We start from the raw sequence: 24,781 nt of genomic DNA, 5'->3' as shown, positions 1-24,781 counted from the left end.
AACAACAACAACTGTATTCCTGGTCCAACACCTACCTAGTGTTGCGCTATTTCAAAAAAGAAAAAAAGGCCTTTAAAAAATAAAAGCAGCAACAACAATAATGGCAGCAGTTTAGCAGAGCAGAAGCTTTTTGAGCAAATAGTAGAGCAAACGAGCTTCAACAATTACAGGAGCAGAGTCAAGCTTTACAAGTTACAAAATACTTTATTGAGAAAAAACAGGTGTTTTTACTATTTTACTGACAAGGAGATGCTGTAGAGAAGTTATGTGTTAAACAGAGATTATTGATATGATTTTATTTGTTTGTTAAAGAAAAAAAAGAGTTATATATTAGCAAGGAAAAGCCTAGCATGGAAACTAGCTGGAAGCAGCATTTGGTAGGTTGCCATGGTAACACAGCTTCCCTTGGGAGAAAAGGGGCGTGGCTAAGATGACAGTTGGAGCATATTCCCTTTTAAAAGTTCAGTTGCTGTGAGGGTTTAAAAAAAGGGGTGACTGTTAGGGGTTTGAGAAGAAGAGTGGCTGTTAGGTTTTGGAAAGATTAGGAGCTGGGGAAATCAGCTAAGGACGGCAGCTTATGGTCACTCAGGGGAAAGGCTGGGAATATAAGTTGACCGGGAGTTTAGTATACTGTTTTAAGAGAAGTTATTTAAGAAATATCCATTCAAACAAGACGGCATTGTAACTTAAGATCCGGAACGTTTACTGATTGAAACCACACACGCTTATGTACCAAAATAAACTTGCATTTTGTTATTGTTCAAAAAGATAAGTCTTCTTGCCTCTCTGTAAGCCTGTTACCTCACGTTGGTGGCAGTTACCATACCTATCTATATAAATTACCGTACTTTCCTATATAAGTTACCATCTTTACTCATTTAAACCCAATCAGTTCTGTTATCCTTCCTTATCCACTAAATCATCCCTGTCATACACTCACACATCCTCCATCCCTCCCTCTCACACGCGCGCACATCTCCTCAATTGGAGGCAGTGGTGGGATTTAGAAAAAGGATTTCCCCTGCCTGAGTTGAGTACCACAATTTGGAATCTCTTCAATGCCAATCTAAATTTTCCAGTTCTCCACACAATGATGTTCTCTATGTATGGATGTGTCCTCAAGGGGGCTTCCAGCCAGCACCAACATTCACATCAAAGCAGCATAGATTTCCAACTCTTCTCCCCACCAAAAACCCAATTACAATTGGGATGGCATGCAGCCAAACCAAAGCCCCCCAAAATTACCCCTAAAGATAAAATAAAACCTTCCTGTACGCTCTTTGTGCCAGGAGGAAATGATATTCCAGGAGACCGAGGGGGGGGGGGTGATGGGCGGGTGCCACTCTGCACTTTTGGGCTCCACAAAAGTGTGAGATGGCATTGGGGACTTACCTCAGTGTAATCCCAGGATTACCCGGTAGTGAGTCCCCACAGGCCAATACTCCATTAGACCAGAGCCTTTCAGGAAGGCCCGGATCTAATGGGATATCTAATTAATTAAACAAACCTTGACTTGTTCCAAATTAATTTGGTTTTACTGGACAGGTCCTGGTTTTTGGGCCTATCTGGATGGGCCCCAGGTCTCCTGCCATCATATCAATGTCATAGGATTTTCTTAAGCAAAGAATACTCAAAGGTAGTTTTGCTAGTTCCTTTATCTGAAATCCAGCCTACAGCACTTGGGGTTCCTTTGTGGTATCCCATCCAAGTACTAATCAGGGCTGACCCTGCTTGACTTCAAAGATCTGGTGCATTTTGAGTATTTAGAGGTTAGCTCGTTTTAAAACAGAGATTTAGATTTCATTTGTAATATCCACAGAGCCCAGGCTTTCAGTTCTACCAGACCACTTTGTGATGGATTATAATTCACCCATAGGTGACTTGCCACACAGGGGCAGCACTAGGCTGTGAGGGAAAACAGAACACATGAACCAAGTAAAGCCTTCCTTAATTTATTACAGACAGTGCTTCAATCTGTAAGCAGTGGCAAATTTAAAGGTTTTAAAGAAATTTTGATGTGCAGAAGGAGACAAAGCAAAATGATATGGACATCTAGGAGAAGCAACGATTAGGGGCTTTAGAAAGCAAGTGTCTGTTTTCTGCTATCTCAGGACTTGCCGTATGTGTCAAGGCTAATGATGTTATGTGATTGGATAGCTTTTTGAAGTATCTTTTTTAAGATTGCCAGCTTGTACTTAAGTTTAACATTAAAATATGAACACAAATGTAAGCCCTTTCCTTGCAACGGTATATTGAGCAGCATTCTAAATCTCAGAAGGTCGACCATGAAAATTTGTACATGAATCTGTAACTGCACTAGGATGAAAATGGCTCCCATGATTGGTGATCTGATAAGATCAGATTTCTGATCCAGGAATTTCATAAGGGCATTCAAAACTGAATGTAAAGTACTATATACAGATCTTCATGCTCTACATGCAATAATCAAAAATGCTGCCTGACAGAGAATGATGAGAATGTTCTTTCAGTTGGGAAGAACTCACATTCATACATTTCTTCATATTCCACACAAAATGATTAAATAAACACCCTAGTTCATATCTCAGTCTCTCACTATTATAAGGTGTTAGCTCAGTGCTTGGTAAATTAAACTTCACTGGGTTCACAGTAGGATGGTCTGGAAATGAGGACAATACCATATAGGCATATGCAGCAACTCTGATGAAGCTAGGCTAGGAGCCCTTCTCAGGATCCGAGTTTCTGCACTACAGCTGGGTTCTGTAGACGAAAAAGAGAATGGATATGCAAATAAAGAAGCTACGTGCAGGCAGGTAGATATAAATGAAGATGTGAAACTTTCTCCAACATGAAGTAGTAACCAGCTCATTCCCTGTAGAGAAATCAAAGCAGGAGGTGGGAATCACATAGCCCTCCAAATGTTGTAAGACTTTCCTTTCTATCAGCTGTGATAGCGAGAGTTCATGGGACTTGTAATATAACAACATCTGGTGGGCTGCATGATGCCTACCACTGAGCTAAGGGCACAGAGGCATTGCAACTCAAATAGCGTGTAGGACAAGATTTGCAATATTGCGCTGTGAGTTAAATTAAGAGTACTGTGTTTTTCTGAAAGACCTCTGCCTATTATGCTAATGCTCAAATCATAGACTGGCATGCACATGATAGAGCTGTTCTCTCAAAATATTTAAGTATTTTCATCCCACTCTTTTACCATGGTATCTCAGATGAAACAATATCAACAATTTAAGGTCCTTCCATACAGCCATATAACCCAGAATATTAAGGCAGATAATCCACAATATCTGCTTTGAATTGGGTTATCTGAGCCCGCACTGCCATATAATCCAGTTCAATGTGGATTTTATGCAGCTGTGTGGAAGGGGCCCCAGACAATTCCAAATTAAAATCAATAAATAATGAAAACATGATAAAATGATACTACACAACTGAAACAAGTTAAAATAATCTTAAAGGACTAAAAGAAACCAACATTGACACCAGTCAGGCCTCCAATAGGAAGGAATTCTGCAAGTGGGGTGCCACAGCAGAGAGAAGTACTTTCTTGTGACTTCTCCAGTCACATTGCCCATATTGATAGAACACAGAGGAGGACCCCTTTGACTGATCTCAATCCTTAGGCAGGCAAACAGGAATTTAGGGAATAGTTAATGCATCCCGTATATGGCCTTGTAATTAGGCTCAGGTGTCAGATCCTAGAAGAAGGAATAACATAGCAATGGCACCATATTGGAAGAAACAGCTGTGCATTCTGTGCATCTTTCCCTTTGGTCCTTTGCCTCAAGCTGCAAAATTTCTTGGGCTATCCTTTTTCATGAAATGATGCCTCTGCAATATCTGTTATCCTATAGGTCAGGCATGGGCAAACTTTGGCCCGCCAAGTATTTCGGACTTAAACTCTCACAATTCCCTAAGGCTTTCTTGGTGAGATTTGTTTAGAGGTAGCTTGCCATTGCCTCCCTGTGAAACTTGGGTCCTTTTTACACTGCCATATAAAATCCAGATTATCTGCTTTGAACTGGATTTTATGGCAGTATAGACTCATATCATCCAATTCAAAGCAGATAATATGGATTATCTGCTTTGATATTCTGGATTATATGGCAGTGTAAAAGGGACCTAGGGTGCAGTTTTTCTCACCCATGCAATTACACTAGGAAAAATCCCATAAAATATACAAAAATATACAAATTAAAACTATTTAAGGACCTTATCACATCCCCCCCCCCCCCCGTGCTGTTTTGCTAGCAAGCATGGTGAAATTGTAGGCATGGCGACACTTCCCCATCACACAGAGGAAGTATCTTTCAACTGTGTTGATGAGGAAGTGTCCCGGGATGCTTCCATGCTGGCTGAGGGCGGGGCTTCCACCGGAATGAGGGACGTTGTGTGATGAGCTGTATTCCTCAACTGACTGGCAAGTATCCTAAGATGCTCAAATTGGTAAGCGTGATGAGGTCCTTAAACACGATTGTCTTCTGCTGCTAATGACCCTAGGATAGTATTCCTCAGATTTCTAATCTCCAGGTATTTTTGTTCAGAATTAAAACCAGATAGACTGTTTTACTCTTATACAACCATAGTTTTCCTTTTAGAGTACATCTAGGACAAAGGTGGGAATTTTGAAATTCTCAAAATTTTTTGTCCTAACCAGCAATACTTACGGGTCTAGTATAAGAATACCAAGTGCATACTATATGTAAAGGCAACAGTGAGTGTATGATTCTAGGCATAACCTGACTGGAAAGAGGCAAACCCAGAACAGAGTGACTCAAGCAGAGGGACAACAAGCAAGCTTTCTCCTTGTTGATACGAACATTCAATTTGATTCCAGCTTAATCCCACCCTCTCAATAATTTTCTCGGCAGGATTTATTCAGAGGATATTTGCTATTGTCTTCCTCTCAGACTGAGAGAGTGCGACTTCCCCAAGGCCACCCAATGGGATCCAAATCCTGCCTTCCCAGAGTCCATCTAACATGCAAACCACTGAACCATACTGACGTGGTAAATTTTCTGCACCTGCACAGCAGGTGGAGCTGAAGTATCCAAACAAACCTACATGTGGCCGAATTTCCCAATATTATTATGAGCCGCTTGGAAATGAATCATACCAAGAGATAGTCTCTTGTACAGGTGAATACCTTGTAGTATGAGAGCTAATGTGGTGTGGTAGTTTTGAGTGTTGGACTATAAGTCTGGCAAACAAAATTTGAACTTTCAGTCCTCCATGGAAACTTGGATAAGGCATGCTTCTTGAGGCTCTTTCTACACTGCCATATAATCCAGATTATCAAAGCAGATAATCCAAACTGGATGATATTAGTCTACACTGCTATAAAATCCAGTTCAAAGCAGATAATTTGGATTTTATATTGCAGTGTAAAAGGGGCCTGAATCTTAAGAAGACCCCTCCCCTTCCCCAGACAGGCAAGAGGACACATATCCTCCTTTGCATATAGTTCTTCCTCCCTCCCGCCTACCTAAATTCTAATTGCATATTGAGGCCTTTGACTGAGAATACAGTTTGTAATATAGTAAGACATACACTATTGAAACTCAATTTTAGCTATTTTGTTTATTTTTATTTATCGTGTCAGAAACAAATTGACAATACAGTTATAATGTATAAAAAAACCACAAACAAAGTTAAAAACTTGGCATTATACTAAATTTCCTTTGGCCAGAAGCTGGTTTTCTATGGAAATAAGCTGAAAGCAAAGGGTGGGGAAGGGAGGGGAGAGAAACTGTGACATTTTTAAAGCAGCTGAAAAAGTGGGATCACAGAGGAGTCATCAAGACTGCTGAATTTATTTTCAGGGGGAAAATCAGTTACACAAATCTGTTTGAGGAAGGGAAGCACTGAGTCTGTCCCACCCTGCACCTTCCTTGTGTAGTGGTGCCTCAGACAGTAAGTGAAAAGTGCAGGCTGTATGACAGCCCTCGCTTTCCTCTCATGGCATTTCCCATCTTTGGGAGATGGAGAAACATCTGTTGATCTTCGGCAGCTGGAAGTGTATCTGTTGAACAGCAGGAACAGCTGGCTGGCTAAAAGGAGCTTGCTAACCTCCTCCCCCCCCCCCCCCCCCCCCCCCGCCCAATACCTTCCAACTGTTTGGCAAGGATAATCTGTGATCCCACTTTAAAGCTTTTTAAAATCTCTTCTGTGTTCTCCCCAATGCAAACTGAACTAAAAGAACAAAAATGTAATTTTTACTCTGTTGACTAAGAAAGATGGAAGAAGAAAGGAGGAGGAGTAATATTGCCATCCCCAGAGGCTGAGGCAAAAGCAAACTGCTGCCACCTTCTCTATCTTGTGTAATCTTCCTCTTTAAAACCTTTCCCATCTTGACCACATGCTGACATTGTTTGGCCACATCTGTGAAATACACAACACTGAGGGGATGTAGGACTTCTGCCACTTAGTGGTAATGGCTTTCCAGCTTTAGGGAACAAAGAGCCAGGGAAAATATCATTTTATTATCTAGGGACTAGACCTTGACGCAATATACAAGGGTTGAATGAAAAGTAATGCCTCCACCTTCGTAACTCCTCAACAAATGGCAGTACTGGTATGCGGCAGGTACTGGCTTGTTCAGTAGACTCTTCTCTATAATTTCATTTGGCAGGAAGTCTTAGCATTGAATGGTTGTGTTGTTAAAGTGTGAAGTATAGAACCCTGCGCAGACGGTCGGTCAATGCGACTTAAGCAACGTGCAGTCACTGAATTCTTGACAGCAGAAGGTGTCACCCCAAAGAAGATTCATCAGAGAATGCAAACTGTTTATGGTGATTGTGTTGATGTGAGTACTGTGCGTTGTTGGGCGAGTAAGTTTAAAGAGGTTGAGGTGGGAACATCTGACTTGCGTGACAAACAAAGTGTTGGACATCCTATGACAGCAACCACCAAGTTTCACAAGCAAAATGTTGACAGATTGATTCAGGACGATCATCGTATCACTCAGAGAGAAATTTCAAGCATAATCGGCATTTCACAAGAACATTATTGCTTTACTTGGCTATCGGAAGATCTGTACACAATGGGTACTGGAAGACACTGGTTGCGGGAACAGAGTCTTGACTTCTTCTGTGATGGCTTCATAAAACTTGTTCATTGTTGGCAGAAATGTATCCAATTGTCTGGTGATTATGTGGGAAAGTGAATAGTGGTAGTTAAAGAGTACATTCTAAGGATTAGTTCTGCGTTTGATTTATTAAAATATTCCCATCCAAACTGAAGTAATGAAGGTAGAGGCATTACATTTCATTCAACCCTCATACAACAAGAGAAGGGTTTTGTTTTTCTAAAATGGCAAATTCTGGCAGCAGTGGCTTCTTTAACTTTTTAGTTCTATTCCAGGAATTCCTTCCTTGCTTGGTTAACATAAAGCAATTAAATCTATTTTTCTCTGTCAGATCCTTAAGCACATGCTTACACTCTGGGTAAAAATAGCAGGAAGTGACTTGCTAGGCTATTGTATAGACGTGGGCTCATGCAATAGGGGCATCATGAAGTTTCTGTTTTTCAAGTTATAGTCTACATCTGCAGAACATTGTGGTTTTCCTGCCAGACTCAAGTTTCCTGCATCATGCACTTCTGTTTTGATATGTCCCCACCCCTCAAATGTCTTTTCTTCAAACAATCTTTTAACTGGTCACTAATGGAGCACCACCCCACTGAAGTCAAAATTTAGCTTTCTAAGGGCCGTGGATAATGAGGGCCCATCACCTGGTGAATTCTGATAACCACCAGTTTCAGAAAGAGATCAGAACCTACCAGGTGAAGGCAAACAACATAGGCTTTATTTATACTGATGACGCAGCTGGGGATTCCCTCCCAGCCGGGTGGTGAAGCCCTGGGGGAATGATGGGATTAGGCAAATGCCAAGTTCAGGATACTGGGGACAAAGGGTGGCAATTCCTTATGTCCGTTCCCAGACTGAACAAATAAAGATGAGGTTTCAAGATGTCTATTGGCAGTCATAGGGGTCTGGGGGAGCTGAAGTGGCTGCACTATGGTCATGCATGAAAGAATTGAAATAGTTATTTCCTTTTTATTTTGTTATCTGACCCTTGCTCACATGCACATGTTAACAGAGAGAACAGGTGATGGAGATATAAGGAAAGAAAGTGTTAAGAAGTCCATGGAGATAAATACATTGTAACATCATAAGGATATGTTTCATTTTGGTAAACTGGCTATTTTGTTGTCCCTAGAAAAACCTCACACCAGGACCAGGGCCGATGAGACAAGAGCTGGTGTGGACTAATGGCGATTAAAGAGCCAGGGTTGGCTCCCTTTGACAAAGTCAGGGCTGGGTACCAATTAAAGATTCCTGAGGTACAGGAAAGAGTCTCTTGGTTGGACCCAACTCCATGCGATCTGCTCTTGGTCCTGGGGTGCATGTTTAAGGAGCCCTGACTCTCGTCAAACATGCGCTGATCCAAATCAGCTTAAATTAAAGAGTTGGGTCAAGAAGTGTAAAATAGGGGAAATAGATTTCTTGGGAGTGTGGTCTGCTGCCGATCCTTGGGGAAGACTTCATCTAAAGGGAAGGGTGCCGCTACATTTCATTTTGGCTCCTTGCCCTTGGAGAACTATAAATCCCTTTTTTATTAGGGTTGGGGTGCTGTGTTCGATAACACCACAATGAATTAATTTGTCTCCTTCCTTCCATTTGGAGTCAAGGAAAAATCCTTTTGCCAGAATGCTGTTGGAGGAGAGGAGTGAGTCAGGGGCTGAATTACCTCAGTCTGTCCTTCATTTTGAGTGTGTGTTTCATGGTTCTTCTTTGTGGTCTCTGTACCTCACATAAATGGGTTATCTATGCTTGCACAGTGCCACAGATGAGGAAATGGTTTTTGTCTGTGCATTTTGATTCCGCTGTGACCCTCAACAGTTTTGGAAATCATACTCTCCAACTGTCTCAATTTAGCAGGCACAGATCCCTTTGGCAGAAATCAAAGCTCTGTTGCCCCACTATTTCAGCTGCTTTTAAAATACCCTAGTTTTTAACTAATCCTTCCACTTTCTGCCCTGTGTTTTTGGCTAATGTAAATTGCTGCAAACTGAGATTAAAGTACAAGCATCATTTATACCCAATTTACCATGTGAGAGAGGAGGGGAGAGTGCAGGATCTTGCCCTTTCCAGTAGGCTCAGGCAAAAGCAAGTTGCTTTAACTTCAGTAGCTTGTATGTTCTTCATCATTACTTTTGCCATTCTGACCACATAATGATGTTGCTTGGTTACACGTGTTCCAATTTTCATCTGTGAAATGCTAGAAGGGATGGTATACTAGAAAAAGGAAAGTGGAATTGGAGGGGACAAAAAAGGTGCATGGATGTTCAGATGAATAAATATGTTTTACTGATTTGCTTTATTGCTTGTGTATCATGTATGGTATGACTCATCCTTCTTCTTGTACAGGACCAATGGAGGCTCATATGATCTTTAAGGTCCATCTTTAAAAAAACTGTTACAAATTTTTAAAAAAGTTTAAAAAACAATTCTATTGAAACATGCAGCTAAAATACTTTAAAATATATTCAAAATCAAATAGACAAAATAAAAACTCAGCCCCCACCAAAAGCTTTTTTTGCCTCATGAATTATGAGTCAGAAATCTGCTTGAGTGAAAAGGACCTTCCTTGGCAGCAGCAAGAGAAAACCAAGCAAATTTCCCATAGGATGGAATTCTTCAACATAGGAGCAACTGCTTGGTCCTGTGATGGTAGTCGGATAGAGAAACTTGATCTTATAATCTAGATCAGATGTGGGGGAAGCACATCACATCACCTGCATGTGGCTCCCATAATCTCTGGCCATTGTGCTGAGTGGACAGGAACAGATCCCCATATCTCTGCTAAAGCTATTGCAAAGAAATTAGTTGTCAGAATTTGTTTGCAATGAAAGATAGAAAACAGTTTTAATATCCTCCTTCTGCCCTTCATTAAATGCTTCTCTGTGCTATTTATTGTTTTGTGGAAAGGAGGAAGAAATATGTAGGCTGATAGACTCCAGGGTTGTCAGGTTTTTCTTTTTATTTAAAAGGGGACATCCTGGATTTGGGGGAGGGGTGCGGGACTGCTATATCGAATGCTAGGGAGCCAGGATGTTCTGAAATAACTCGCATCCATCCATATGTTCAGTGGAAATATTTTAGAATATAAAGAACATTCCTATGAAATAAGGGGCATCTGGCAACTGTGACACCGGACTAAAGGAAGAGAACAGGAAGTGCCCACAAGATGCTATGTTGTAGAGTTGTAGAGTCATCCCTCACCACCAGAGCTATTGCTAATTGGTAGGGAACAACCTTTGTATTTTATATAAATTCCATTTTTGCATTGCTCATGAAAAGGATGTTGGTAAAAACTCAAAGCATGGATCCTGGAATGGGTAGGGGGGAGGTAGGCGGGTTCAATTTCCCAAAGACTAGGCTTGCGGAATAACCCCCTCCAAAGAATCTGGGAAAATTGGACCATTACATAATGTAGTTTTATTGGAAATAGCAACCTTCTACAAGCCTCCTGTACTAGTTATTTGTTATGTATATAAATGAGATTGCTTACTACGGGTTGTATGTATTTACTAGCTTCGGGACTCGGCAGTGCCCGGGTTATTAGAAGAAGGCATTATTTGTTTTGGGATGTAAACCAAACTTAAGTAAAAACTTAAGTAATATCACTTAAGTTTGGTCCAGATTCATTTTTGGTCAACTTTAGATTTGGTTTGGTTATTTGGGGTGCTGGTTCAGAAAATTGCATTGGATAGACCACATCAGCTCTAGTTTCCAATACAGAACATATGCCACTCAGTAGTCTCCACCTGCTCGCCCACAGAAAACCATATTTAATAATCTAGAGCTGATGTGGTCTATCCAATGCAATTTTCTGAATCAGCATCCCAAATAACCCCAGGAACAGGCCCAAGGTGCCCCCGCTTCCAGGCACCACATGGAACAGCCCTGCTCAGGGGGAGGGAGGAGGAGGAGAAGCAGCAGTCAGGAGGTTTGTTGTCACGCCTTTCCTGGGTGGTCAGCTTCTCCCCTCCCGGCATCCCCATTGCCTCGGCACCACAAGAGGGTTTCTTGAGACTAGTTGCTCTCATTGCAAGGGTATAGTAACAGTGAGACATATTTTAGTTCTTGGAGAACAGTGGTGGTTCACAGACCACAGGTTGGGAACCACTGGTTTATAGGAAAGAAGAAAGAAGGATTGGAATCATTTCCTTCCCAGTAGGTTCAGGCAAAAGCAAATTGGTGCAATCTCTTTGCCTGTCCTTCCTCATTCCTGTTTATTGTCTATGTTTTGTTTTGCACTTGTTGTATTTTGTTTGTTACACCTTGAGTGTTCTGTGAGCCTCCCGAGTCCCTCTTGGAGATGGTGGCAGAATATAAATAAAAATGATGATGATGATGATGATGATGATGATGATGATTATATTAATATTAATAGCTTTCAATCAATTGAACAGTTTTTGCTTATGCCAGTCTTGCAAGTACCTGTTGTTCTTTGCCATCTCTTTTCTTCCTTCCCAGCCTCATGAGTAATGATGTGACTCAGGGCTTCTGTTTCCCATACTCCAATACAGCTGTCATTTGATCCCCCGCCTCTACCTGCCTCCCCCTCCAGGTGTTCTCAAAACTCCAAGTTGGCAGATACTTGTTTTGCCAGTATGGTGTTATTCTCCTCTCCTTCGCCACTCCACAGCCAAAGCCAAGGCCACTGTGAAAGTACATCCCACCATGTTGTACCTGCCTGTCAGTAGATGGCCAGCAAACCTCTTGTGTGACTTTGATCCCACTGAAAGGCACGTGTCTTTGCCACTCTCCCCATCTTGCTCCCTTCCTTCCACACTAGTCTTTGCTGCATCTGCTGCTCTAGACAATTGCTACCATCTCCCACATAGCAACACAACGTTCTGCTGCCATGACAACAGGACAGCGTGGGAAGGATGGAGGGTTGCTAGGGATGCAGCGTGGCACCTTTATGGAGGTGATTAACCAAGGCATGGGTACAATTGTAACCTCAACTCTTTGGCAAAAAATGCCTTGGCTTTAAAACTCTTCATATGAAGTATTACTTTTCATGCAAACACATTTTTCAACTCTTCCTGCACTTGTTGTTGATTCAGGCCTAGAAGTAGGTAGTATTGCCCCAGCTTTTAAAATAGGGCAGAATTGTATGCCAGGCCTCCATCTAGAAAAGCTGGGGCAGTTCTCTCTCAAGGAGATTGGAATGGCATCATACTATACAGAGATGTTTATTTCCATTTGTGTGCTCCAGAACTACTGTATATACTGAGTATAAGCCGACCCTAATGTAAGCCGAGGCACCTAAGTTTACCACAAAAAACTGGGGAAACTTACTGACTCAAGTATAAGCCAAAGGTGGAAAAGGCAGCAGCTACTGGTAAATTTCAAAATGAAAATAGATCCCAATGAAATTATATTGACATACCAGCAGGTTAAAGGTTTTTGAATATTTACCGTATTTCAAAGAAAAACAGTAAACTAGCTCTGTAAGTGGAAAAGCAGGATCAACAAAAACAATATAGTATTAAGAATAACTTAACAACAACAACAACAACAAAAACTTCATTTTTACCCTGCCCTATCTCCCCATGGGGACTCAGGCCAGTTTCCAACATAGTAACAGGCAAACATTCAATGCCTACATAAACAATGCAGAGCTAGATATAGATCTATATAGATAATGTAGCAGCTCTTGAATATTTTATTTAAAGACCCTAATAATCCCTTACCTAGATGACCCTTACTCAAAAATCTTGTTTTTCCATGAAAGTGTTGACAGGACATGTTCTGCCTGACATTTGCTCTTTGCTCACAATATAAGGTCATGCAAACTGCAGTAATGATTTGGCTGCCCGGATGAGTTACGTGGGATGAACTATGAACATGTCACCTGAGGATAGTGCATACGTGGAGCAAACTATGGACACTTCACCTGATGTGATGAGTAATGAGTTATATAAGTTACAAGGCAACTACGCATGTCCAAAAGGATTGTAATAGTCAGCAAATTCCATTGTCAGTTAGCTTTCTGCGCATGCTCTGTAAAATTGTATAAATTGGAAAGCCACTACAGACAAGGTGTGGCATTGCGTTTTCTGGGCATTAGCTAACATTGTCACCTGCTCTTGGCCAAAAGTAAACTATCTTGAAGACAACTTCTGCTGTCAGTCTGCTTTCTTCACCCGCGTCCAAACGAAATTCCACAACATAGATAGATAGATAGTATATATAGATATATACTAATTTCACATACGCATTTCCGCCTGAAATGTTTGCAAATCATCTCTCTATATATGTGCATTTTCCTCCTGCAATATTTGTAAGCCCTATATATTTGTTTATATCTAGAATTCTCTATATGCATTTCCCCTACAATATTTGCAAGACCTATATATCTATATTCATATATATCTATCTAGACAACTCTCTCTCTCTATATATATATAGAGCTCCTGTGGCGAAGTATGTTAAAGCACTGAGCTGCTGAACTTGCAGGTTCAAATCCCGGGAGCAGAATGGGCACCCACTGTTAGCCCCAGCTCCTGCCAACCTAGCAGTTCGAAAACGTGCAAATGTGAGTAGATCAATAGGTACCGCTCCACCGGGAAGGTAACGGTGCTCCATGCAGTCATGCCGGCCACATGACCTTGGAGGTGTCTACGGACAACGCCGGCTCTTCGGCTTAGAAATGGAGATGAGCACCAACCCCCAGAGTCAGACATGACTGGACTTAACATCAGGGGAAACCTTTACCTTACTATCTGTCTAGGATTTGCAAAAGCTTGCAAATATGTGAGGCAAAAATTCATATATAAAATAATGTATACACATAGATACAGATATACAAGTACATGGAAATCTGTACATATCTATATGTATATAGGATTTGCAAAGACTTGCAAACATATGAGGGGGAAATTCATATATAAAATTAATGTAGATAGATAGATAGATACAAATATAAAGGCACATAGAGATTGCAAAGGCTTGCAGGGGGAAATGCCTATATATCTGTAGCAGAAATTAACAAATATTTTAGGGGAAAATGCTTTTATAAGATTAATGGGTGTGTGTGTGTGTGTGTGTGTGTGTGTGTGTGTGTGTGTGTGTGTATGTATATATATATATCCTGACTTGCAAGGGCTTCTTTCCCTTTTCAAAACATTTCCTGGGATAAGAGCAAGGGAAGCTTTGGAAAAGTAAACACTGATAAGGGAGGGTAAGATGAGAGATAAATATATCATATATTGCAAGCTACAGCCTCTAGGCTCCGCTGCTGGCTTGACCTTGACCCGATTATAAGCCGGAGGAGGCTTTTTCAGCTCATAAAAAGGGCTGAAAAACCCGGCTTATCTTCGAGTATATATGGTAATCATATCCATAAGGCAGCAGATGAGCACTGTATTATAAGTTGATAGGCAAAGGTTTTCCCCTGACATTAAGTCTAGTTGTGTCCGACTTTCTTGTACAAAGGCATGATAAGATGGTGATGGCCATTCTGAGATTGCAACTTTCAGATATAGAATAGCATCTTCTGGATGTAAGATGTATATTTTATGTATGCAATACTTAGATACCATCCAACATAATTCCATATTCTCTGAGAAGCTGGATCTTACTTGTGCCACAAATGATGTAAAATTAGAAAATACAGGCTGATTTGCTTAATTTACATACTTTTCCTCTGAAAATAGTTCTCACAACCCTCTCATGCTTTGTGCAACATTAATACAGCTCTGCTCCTATTCTGTCCTCTCCTCTTGCCAACTTAGCCTTACCCATTAAGAGTACCATTTAAGGCTTCTCCCAAATATTCTGTATTTTTCCTAGGCAAATAGCTGGATACTTGTGCTGTGCCTGCTCAGATTAAATGTGTCTGCCTGGACAATTGCTCCCAATAATCCTTGAGCTTTTTAGAGACAACAGAAGGCAGGGTGGAGGCTGGATTCCTTCTCTTGTTTAGAGGTCACATTGGTAGACGACTCAAGACCACCAGTCCTTCCATTCTTAGTTCTGAAATCTGACTGATATTGAGCTGGTGTTCATTTGCGTGTATGTCTGTGCGTGTGTCCCTAATCGCAGAAAGCCATATTTCGCCAGATGGAGGTCTGAATCTGGCTTGCCTGGCTGAATCCTGGAGCCTGCTGTGTGGACTTCATTCCCTCCTGTGATTCATCTTTTGCTTATCTCAAATGTGCCAACAGGACAGGGAGAGAATACAGGAAGAACTTGCCAGCTTGCAGTAAGACAAAACAAAATAGAAAAAAACTATGAAACAATATAACTCTGCAGCATGGATGGGTGGCTCTTTAATTAAAAAACCCCCAGCAAAATCAGCCAAACACAAGGCAGAAAGCATTCCTTATAAAAGGAAACTGGGGCCAAGTCATTTCACTTTGACCTTGACAACACCTAATGATTGCCTTCTGTGTCATGTTTTGGGGGAATGGAACAGTTGCATACAGCAGAATGGATGGTTAAAGGAAATTCTGGCCTTCCTCCCTCAATTGCCTTCCAAATAATCAAACAATTAGTTGTTAAATGGAAAGATAGAGTCCCCTGTGGATACAAGGCCAAGTTCTGAGTTGAAGCGCAGAAGATGTGCATTGCAACTCGGGATCCTCAGGGTGAGAAGATTAAACTAGACTGGACGAAGCAGTTTGCCCTACTGTGTTGACCAGACGCCCATTCACACCACACAATTATAGCACTGTGATTCTATTTTGACAGGCATGAAGTCCTAGAGCAGTGGTTCTTAACCTGGGTTCCCTAGATGTTTTTGGCCTTCAACTCTCAGAAATCCCAACAGCTGGTAAACTGGCTGGGATTTCTGGAAGTTGTAGGCCAAAAACATCTGGGGACCCCAGGTTGAGAACCACTGTCCTAGAACTTGTACATTGGTCAGAGGGCTGGCTGAAAATTCTAAGTATCACATGAAGCTAAAAATTCCAGAAATCTATGAGATTTAACTGTAGGAATTAAGCCAGAATCATAGTGCTATAATTATGTAGTGTGGCAGATTCCCAGGTACAAACAATTATACTTCATTAGGCTACCTTAATCTACTGTCTGCATGTTGCATGACCATGGCAATAGTTAAAACTGTAATTTCCTATTCACTTCTGATCTTGTGAAAGGTTCTGAACTCAGAATACATAGCTTGTTGAAGCTCTCATAGGTCTCAGGGTCAGGCTCAATGAGGTTTCCAGCTGAAGCCCAGATAACTTTGAGGACTAATCTATATATTATGCTCAGAGATCTTTGAATGTAAATCCCAAAGCAACTACCTTAAACTAAACACAACTGTCAGGAGAGATGGGTCGAAACTAACAAAATGAAGTTCAACAGGGACAAATGCAAGATACTTCAGCAGAAAAAATGGAATGCAAAGATACAGAATGGGGGACGCCTGGCTTGACAGCAGTGTGTGCGAAAAAGACCTTGGAGTCCTCGTGGACAACAAGTTAAACATGAGCCAACAATGTGATGCGGCAGCTAAAAAAGCCAATGGGATTCTGGCCTGCATCAATAGGGGTATAGCGTCTAGATTCAGGGAAGTCATGCTCCCCCTCTATTCTGCCTTGGTCAGACCACACCTGGAATACTGTGTCCAGTTTTGGGCACCGCAGTTGAAGGGAGATGTTGACAAGCTGGAAAACGTCCAGAGGAGGGCGACTAAAATGATTAAGGGTCTGGAGAACAAGCCCTATGAGGAGCGGCTTAAAGAGCTGGGCATGTTTAGCCTGCAGAAGAGAAGGCTGAGGGGAGACATGATAGCCATATACAAATACGTGAAGGGAAGTCATAGGGAGGAGGGAGCAAGCTTGTTTTCTGCTGCCCTGCAGACTAGGACACGGAACAATGGCTTCAAACTACAGGAAAGGAGATTCCACCTGAACATCAGGAAGAACTTCCTCACTGTGAGGGCTGTTCGACAGTGGAACTCTCTCCCCCGGGCTGTGGTGGAGGCTCCTTCCTTGGAGGCTTTTAAGCAGACGCTGGATGACCATATGTCGGGGGTGCTTTGAATGCGATTTCCTGCTTCTTAGCGGGGGGTTGGACTGGATGGCCCATGAGATCTCTTCCAACTCTACTATTCTATGATTCTATGATTCTAGGACTGGCAAGGGTATATCGAACCCTGACTCAGGAGGGCCTCCCCCAGAAGAATTGCTAGATGAGCATGGTCAGATGAAGAGGCCTTCTAACCTATTCCCATACCAAGCTGAAGAATGGGTGAAAAGCAAGAGGTTTTAAACCCTTTCCCTGTGCAATCTTCACTCTGATCATGGTTGTATTAGGCACAGAGCAGAGAAAATATATGAACACAGTCAGCTTTTGATATTCACAGGTTTGAAGCCATGAATTCCGTGATCCATAGCTTGAAAATACTTTAAAAAACAAATTCAAAAAATAAAGTTTGATTTTGCTATTTCATATAGTGGAGACCATTTTATGGCACTATAGTATATCATACTATATCGTAGGACTTGAGCATCCACAGATTTTAGTCTCTAGAGGTGTCCTGGAACTAAATGTCCAATGGATACTAAGTGTATCAAAATATCAGTTGTAAGTAAAGGAAAAAACCACCTCTAACCTGATACTGTATGGAATTGGTGAATGAGAGTTGATCTCCATTTTTTGTGGACAGGGGTTGCTACTCTTATAATCTGTCTGTACCAACCATACTAATTAGGGATGATGGAAATTGTAAATTACATAATAGCTGGAGAGTCACTGTTGCCCACTCATTTTATATGAGAATGGTTTAACAAGAGTTTTTCGGGCTGTACGGCCATGTTCCAGCAGCATTCGCTCCTAATGTTTCGTCTGTATCTTTGGCTGGCATCTCAGATGTTCTGTTGGCAGTGGAGTGTATATATATTTGTGGAATGTCCAGGGTGGGAGAAAGAACCTTTGTTTAAAGAAAGTGTGAATGTTTGCAATTACCAAGCTTGAATTAACATTTGAGTAGCCATGAAGTTTGCAAAGTCAATCAGTGAGGGTATCTGCATAGAGGTAGCCTGGCTTTTGTTGCCTGGAGGCATCCTTTATTTGCGCGGTGTTAACTGGCCCTTGATTGCTTGTTGTCTGGAGTTCTCCTGTTTCTGAGTGGTGTTCATTATTTTCTGTCTTGATTCTGATGATTTTTTAAATACTGGTCACCAGATTTTGTTCATTTTCATGGTTTTCTCTTTTTTGTTGAAATTGTCCACGTGCTTGTGGGTATATGTTGGTTGGAATTCAGAGGGAAATTACATTTACTAACATTTAAAAAATAAATGATTATAATATATACCTTGTAGAAGATGTTGCAGAAAAACCATAACAGAGGAGAGTTAGAAATATGACCTTGGAAATGTCATGCTACATACTAGACGAGTAACAGGCATGTGAGGTTTTTAGTGCTGTAGCTGATAGTTCTGTCAGGGAAACCTGATACTTATTTGGTGGTAACTGACATGTCACAATTTCCATACATGCAAATTAAAACAGTTGGTTCTTAGGCATAGTGAATGAGAAAAGGATTACAAAGCTCTCTGTAATTAAAAATACACTATATAACTCAAGGTTAATGCTCAAGTACCTTCACTGGAACATAATGGTTGATGATGTCATAAATAAAAGTGGCTGACTTCATGTGAGATTTGATGTCCAAGCTCAGTTGGCTGACATGGTCGAGGGAAGAAAAGGAGTGAATAGCAGGTGTACTGTTTGGAGTCTCTTCTTGAGGACTAAGAGTGAGTCAGACCCACAATTCCTCTACCCCTTAAAATTTCCAGCCCCTTTTAAGGACATCCTTGTTTCATGTATGTATGTATGTATGTGGGGGCGAGGGCCGTGTTTTGCTGCTGTCCTTCTACATGCTAGGGAAGAAATCAGTGGGGAAAGGAGGGAGGGTGAGGAAGAGAAATGTGCTTCAGAGCGTGACTGAGAGTCACATCCCACTCATCTCGCTCCTGTGCTTGTCAAAACCTGACAGGCTGTTGTGGGAACCAGCCCCTTGGAGCAGTTCAAATAGAGGGGTGGTGGCGGAAAGAGCGGAGAAGATAGTAAAACCTCAGTAGCTGTTCCTAAGAGACAATTTCTTTGTCAGAAATGCAGAAGGGAGTGCAAGCAGGTAGAATAGGTATGATTAAAACAGGCCATGAGTAAGACAGCCTGCTCAAGGTGACAATTTTAGGCATGCTATTAAAGGGCAGAAATGTATCAGCTATTTATTTTTTTAATGAAGCCTTTGCTCTGAAGACAACAGTGCTATTTTGGCTTGTTCCCTTCAGTCATCAAGATTATTGGATCATTTCAGGTGTATTTGGAGGGAGCCTTTTTCATGCTACAATTGGCCCTCAACTTTCACAGTTTTTTTCTTTCATGGTTTTGATTATTTGCAAGTTTGTAACTGCCTCTGTTGGCGGTCTGCAAGCCTTCCACCTCCTGGGGCAACAACACTGCTGAAAAAATCTCCTCAGTACCATTGTCCTCCGTCTCACCCTACTCCTATTCTCTGTTTCTATTTCCTATACTTGGGCCCATTTCTCCCTTTCCTGCTTTTGCACTAGAACACCCTGGGGACATGAGAGAAGCCTCCCACAGGATGGTAAAACATCAAGCAACCGGGTGTCCCCTGGGCAACGTTCTTGCAGATGGCCAATTATTTCACACCAGAAGCGACTTGCAGTTTCTCAAGTCACTCCTGACATGGAAAAAACCCCAAACTGAAGAAAGAAAAACATCCCTCCCTCCATTTTCACCTCCCCCCCCCCACCGGACCGAGCAGTATCAGCAGTGTGTGGGGGAGCCCAAAGACTGAAGTGTGCCTACCATTTTGAGGTAAAGCAAAGCAATTGTGGCCATTTTTAATTGGGGCTTACTACATAAGGCTCACAAGTCTCTTTAAAATGGCTGCTACTGTTCCTCACAGAGCTCATCAAGCCATCTGTGTCAAGTGCTGATCTGTGGATTGGGGGGGGTGTGTGTGTCAATTTTTTGTTGTTTTTTTTTTACTACACATGACTATATACAATAATTTTTATGTACAGGTTCCTCTCTGCCAAGTTTGCTATGTAAGACCACATAGTTATCTGATAGCTAAGGGAGCCTTCCCCTGCTGGTAGTGTAAGCTACTGCCACACACAAGGTGCATGTAGTTTCAAGTTTAAATGTCATCACAGCAATTTATTTATCGTGTCAGAAGCAAATTGAGGGTACAGTTATAATGTATTAAAAACACACACACACAAAGAAAGTTAAAAACTTGATAATATACTAGATTTCCTTTGACCAGAAGCTGGCCACTTGAATTGTCTCTGGTGTCACTGTGAGAAAGTCACAGTGTGCATGTGGCAGGGCTCATGTTATATTGTAGTAAATGGTTTGTGGTTTGCTCTTCTCCGCACTCCCATGTTGTAGACTCCACTTTGTAGCCCAATTTCTTAAGAGCGCAGTCTGTTCAGTGCCTTCCAAGTCACCCAGTCTTCTGTATGTCTAGAGGGGAGTTTCTTATCCGATATCAGCCATGGATTGAGGTTCCAGACTTTAACCTGTCACACTTGCTGAGGTGTTCCTGTAAGTATCTCTGTAGATCTTAGAAAGCTGTTTCTTGATTTAAGGCTTTGGCTTGCTGGCTGATATCCGAATAGAGGATGGGCTGGTGATGTCAATGCCTTGTTCCTTTTTTTACTGGCTGCTATTTCCCGACGGATATCAGGTGGTGCAATACCGGTTAAACAGTATAATTTCTTCTGTGATGAAGGGCGTAGACATCCTGTGATAATGTGGAATGTCTCACAGCAATGAGATCACTAGGTGGTGGTTGATGAGTTTGGTTGATTACTTTTGGATTTCACCCTTCCTCTGCTCTGTTAGGTAATTCTGACTTTTCTTATAGAATTGAGAGGGTGAATCTGATCACTTGTGTTATATAAATATTTTATAGTAGATGAATTAACCAACATCCACGGGGTTTGGTAGATGCTGGATAAGTGTCATTTCTCATTGCTTAAGTGTTACTATTAGAAATGCTGTACTGTATACTATACCATATCATCAACACTGTATTGACTTGATATTAATGTTGAAGTACAGTGATTAAAAGCAAAACAAGACAAATAGAGACAAACTTAATGTTACATTTCCACTAAAATGATTTCATTTAATTTTTAAATTAATTTTTAATCCCCCCCCCCCCCGGTTGCTTGAGAATTCTGATTAACTGATGGTCTACTGTATATAGATAGAAAGTAATACATTTGTTGTCTACTTTGCAAAATCATATCTGTTTTTCTATTATTTCATTGCATACTTTTTGGTGAGGTAGAATTTCTTATATTGATTAATGACTACGTATGAAATCAAATGATACTTGCCATTAATTGAAAGACCATCAGGAATCTAAGTGATCACATTTTATAATCTAAGACAACATGCCTTTCAATTGGAATAGTTCACTTATCATAAGTTTACATTACAGAATGATCAGATATAAATCCATAATTAGTGGTGGACAGTGGTAGAGGCTCCTTCTTTGGAGGCTTTTAAGCAGAGGTTGGATGGCCACCTGTCGGGGGTGCTTTGAATGAGATTTTCCTGCTTCTTGCAGGGCGTTGGACTGGATGGCCCGTGAGGTCTCTTCCAACTCTATGATTCTATGAGTGTGGAATTGTGATTATGAAATCATGAAATGGTCATTATTTTTATTTAGTCAATAGGAAATATAAACCACAAGGAAATCCATTCTTTGGGAGTTGGTGGGTGCAGCCAGTCACAAGATATCAAATTTTATAGAAAGACATAGAAAGGCAAGTAGCTTTCCCAAGAACCTGAATGCAATAGAGTTAGGCTCTGTGTTTTAGAATATATAGCTTCTCCAGCAGAAACACATTCCACAGTAAGTAAAGTGTTGAGGCTAAAACAAACAACAAACATGATGAAGATAATATATGACAGAGGTAGAGAATGAGTCCTAAAATATAAGACCTCATTTTCTAAACCATAGTTTTCTCTCTTAGCTACCAGGAAAAACAATTGCATTTTAAAAATAGTGTAATAAAATATATCACAGGTATCAGTTGAGGATTTCATGGATGCAAGGGGGAGGTAAGTGTCCCCAATTCCTATCACTGAATGGACAGTTGGTTGGCTAGTAATTTACTTTTTGTGATGAGTTTGCTATTGTTGTGTGCCTTCACTGTTGACTGCGATTTATGGTGAGCCTATTCATAGGGTTTTATTTGCAAGATTTATTTACAAGGGGTTTTTCCATTGACTTCTTCTGAGAATGAAAGCGTAAAACTTGCCCAAGGTCACCCAGTGAGTTCCCATGGCCAAGCAGGGATTCAAACACTAGTCTCCCAAAGTCATAGTCCAGTGCTCAAATGACTACACCAAGTTGTCTCAATGATGAGTTAAGTTTCTTGCTAAATATATTTCTTGTCTCTGTTCAGTTTCATTACAACAGACAAGTACATCTCTGTATCTTTTAAATTGTATGAATCAAATACATCAAATCAACAATGCCAGGGCAAAGAGATGGCATCCATACATTGCACCCTCTCTCCATAAAGTAATTTGCCCAACCAAGATGTGTAGAACTGTAATCCCTGACAACCCAATCAGCACGGAGAGGTTGTTGTGGATAACAGGACTAGCAGTCAGGTGTATCTGGACTTGTCAAATTGTGAATAATGTTGTATATCTTTACAGCAACAGACCGTATCTTTTAATTCTTTCAGACTCAGTCATCATATGGGAAGGTGATGTCCTCATTCAGAGCTTACAAGGTTTTTCCCTTGAATCTGCAGACTGTTTGTCAAGGAGAGCTAATGCATGTATGTGTGAAATACCTTCAATTTCTCCCTGGGTTACTACAACTACACCCAACATTTCTGAGATTTGGTGACATTTCTAGGTGTGTCCTTTTGTCAACAATCAGAATTACCACTTCCATCACCACTCCATCCAATATTCACATCTCCCTTATTACAGCAATTCTACTTACTTTTGGTCTACTTCGAAATGACATTCATATTACTCTGTATATGAGCTAGCTCAAAGTTTGAAATCTTGGACAGACACTATTTTTAATTAACCACTTTCACACGGATGTTTGTTGGGGATGCAGGAAATGAACAGTTTAGTCGTTTTTTAAATTTTGTGTGTTTTTAGTTACATGTGGTTTGTTGTTACTTGTATTTCTTTTTATTTTGTAAACTTCTTGAATTCTATTTTGGGGGAAAGCTACATTATAGAAAAGTGATAGAGAGATAGATTAAACAGATTGACAAACAGATAATAATAATAATAATAATAATAATAATAATAATAATAATAATAATAATAATGTAAGTCCTCTTCCTTAATCTCTGCTCAGATTTCAGACTATTTACATGCTATTTAGTGATGGGAACAATGTGTTAACTGTCATGTGCAAAGGCTTGGTTTTAAAGGTGGGTAGACAAAAAAAGTTAATGGGCAATTTCTGCTTGCATCCCAGGAAAGGCCTCTCTGTGAATGAAGAACAGGTTGTTTCATTGGTAATCTGTGAACCTCCAGAAATGGGATGTCAGCATTTGTTTTGTTGGCAATTTTTCTTCTACTGGTTCATCTCACTAGACTGATTCCTGTTTAGTTTCTCGGTTTCTTGGATGCCGAAGAAGCATCCAAGAAACTCAGGAGAGTAGGACACATAGTGGGGAGGAAGGGTCCCAGGTGCTGTATGAGTTCACAGCTGACCACAAAAAAAAACCAGCCATGGTTATAGGAAAGCAGTCCTTTCTTCTTCTTCTCCATGATCTCTGTGACTCACAAATCTAGCAAGCTAGATGACACAGGAGGTGGGAATGTCATGCAAGACAGGAAAATAGTATGGTTCTCTCAAATGTGACCTCAGTCTTGGTCACCTTGCATTCAGTCTGTAGAGGGAGTTGGGAGTCAAAGGCTATGATAATGTAACCATTCTACAAATGTCCTCCAAAGGAACACCCCTCAGAAAAGCAGATAATGTAGCCAAAGCTCTGGTGAAGTGACTGTACAGGCAAACTGGAGAATTCTGTCTTGCAAATTCATAGGCTAGATCAGTGGTTCTCAACCTGTGGGTCCTCAGATGTTTTGGCCTACAACTCCCAGAAGTCCCAACCAGTTTACCAGCTGTTAGGATTTCTGGGAGTTGAAGGCCAAAATATCTGGGGACCCACAAGTTGAGAATCACTGGGCTAGATGAATAGTAAAAATTCCGTGCTTTGAAAAGTGCTGAGAAGAGATTTGTGGTCCATTTTCTTGTAGCAGTAACAAAAAAGTTGTGGGGACCTGCAAAAGGTTGCAGTCCTATCCATAAAAAAATGCTAACAGGAGAGATAAAAGTAACATGAGGTACAAGGCAAGGATGTCCTATGTCGCCTATACTATTTGCAATGGTAATGGAATTACTGGCTAATGTAATAAGAAAAGACAAGGAATTAGAAGGCATAGGAACAAAGTTAGGAAAAATTAGCTTATTTGCGGATGACACATTGATAACAATTAAGGAGATAATGAAGAAAATGGAAATAATTAAGAAACATTTAACAGAATTTGAATGGGCAACTGGATTGAAGATAAATTGGAATAAATCAGAAGCAATGTTATTTAATTATACCAAGCAGGAGGAAGAGGAGTTTAAAAAGCAGATGGATATAAAAGACATGAGAATATGCGTAAAAGAAAATATAAAATACCTTGGAATAATCATAACCAAAGACCTAAAAT

The 24,781-nt window shown here is 40.8% G+C and overlaps 1 protein-coding gene and 1 long non-coding RNA gene across 2 annotated transcripts in view; one reads left to right on the top strand and one right to left on the bottom strand.

Moving 5' to 3' along the window:
• Positions 1–24,781, top strand: part of agap2 (ArfGAP with GTPase domain, ankyrin repeat and PH domain 2) — a 150,380-nt gene that overhangs the window by 5,734 nt on the left and 119,865 nt on the right. The window lies entirely within an intron of this gene.
• Positions 1,937–12,425, bottom strand: LOC134294764 (uncharacterized). Its single transcript, XR_010001455.1, has 3 exons — positions 11,756–12,425; positions 9,108–9,295; positions 1,937–2,739 (listed from the first exon to the last, which is right to left on the bottom strand). It is a non-coding gene; the product is annotated as an uncharacterized LOC134294764 (long non-coding RNA).

This window comes from Anolis carolinensis, unplaced genomic scaffold (assembly GCF_035594765.1).
Source record: "Anolis carolinensis isolate JA03-04 unplaced genomic scaffold, rAnoCar3.1.pri scaffold_20, whole genome shotgun sequence".
In the NCBI taxonomy this organism is placed as follows: domain Eukaryota; kingdom Metazoa; phylum Chordata; class Lepidosauria; order Squamata; family Dactyloidae; genus Anolis; species Anolis carolinensis.
The sequence above is the reverse complement of the archived record's forward strand: the minus strand, read 5'-3'. Positions and strand labels throughout refer to the sequence as shown.